Source organism: Lactuca serriola, chromosome 1 (assembly GCF_051521515.1).
Source record: "Lactuca serriola cultivar US96UC23 chromosome 1, Lser_US96UC23_V15, whole genome shotgun sequence".
NCBI classification, from domain to species: Eukaryota; Viridiplantae; Streptophyta; class Magnoliopsida; order Asterales; family Asteraceae; genus Lactuca; species Lactuca serriola.
Window position 1 is genome coordinate 107,302,791 of NC_136408.1, and position 1,249 is coordinate 107,304,039.

The window sequence follows — 1,249 nt, forward strand, 5'->3', positions numbered from 1 at the left end:
CAAATTCCCTTTGCTGCTCTGGACCCCACCGGAAATCCACCCCCTTCCTCGTTAGACGAGTGAGGGGTACGGCGATCTTGGAGAAATCACAAATGAATCTCCAATAATACCCTGCTAAACCCAAGAAACTCCTGATGTCTGAGGGAGTTTTCAGAGTCTCCCACTGCATAACCGCCTCCACCTTGGTCGGATCGACCAAGATCCCCTCTTGGTTAACGAGATGTCCGAGGAACTGGACCTCTCGTAACCAGAACTCACATCTCGAGAACTTGGCATACAGCCGTTCCTGCCTCAGAACCTCCAGCAGCTCCCTGAGGTGCTCCGCATGCTGCTCTCTGGTCTTGGAATACACCAAGATATCATCTATGAACATACTGACCGAACGATCGAGCATCGGTCTGCAGACCCGGTTCATCAAATCCATGAACACTGCCGGTGCGTTGGTGAGCCCAAAAAACATCACCACGAACTCGTAATGACCATAACGAGTCCGAAACATAGTCTTCTCCACATCTTCCTCCCTTACCCTGACCTGGTGATATCCTGATCTCAATTCAATCTTGGAAAACCAAGATGCACCCTGCATCTGATCGAACAGATCGTCTATCCTCAGGAGTAGGTAACGGTTCTTCACTGTTAACTTGTTCAACTCCCTATAGTCGATGCACATCATGTACGAACCGTCCTTCTTCCTAACGAAAAGGATCGGCACTCCCCAGGGTGAACTACTCGGACGAATGAACTGCTTACCCAGCAGCTCCTGCAACTGAGATGATAGCTCTTGCATCTCAGGCGGTGCCAAACGGTACGACGCCTTAGCGATTGGGGCCGCACCTGACACTAGATCAATATTGAACTCAACCTGCCTCTCCGGTGGCACTCCGGGTAACTCCTTTGGGAACACATCAACAAACTCTCTAACCACTAGGACTTCTGAAACCGAGAGTTGCTCCTTAGCTCACGTATCTACCACATACGCCAAATAACCGGCACACCCGTGCTGAATATACTGTCGAGCTCTGGCCGCCGAACAGAACCCTGATCCCAACCTGGTGCCCTCACCATATACTATAAGTTCTCCCCCACTTGGGTTTCGAACCACCACCTGCTGTCCCTCACAGTTGATCATGGCGCCAAAACGGCTAAGCCAATCCATCCCTACAATCACGCATACATCCCTCATGGGAATAGGAATCAAATCTATCGGGAAGGGCACCCCAAAAATCTCCAACTCGCACCCCCGGTAAAC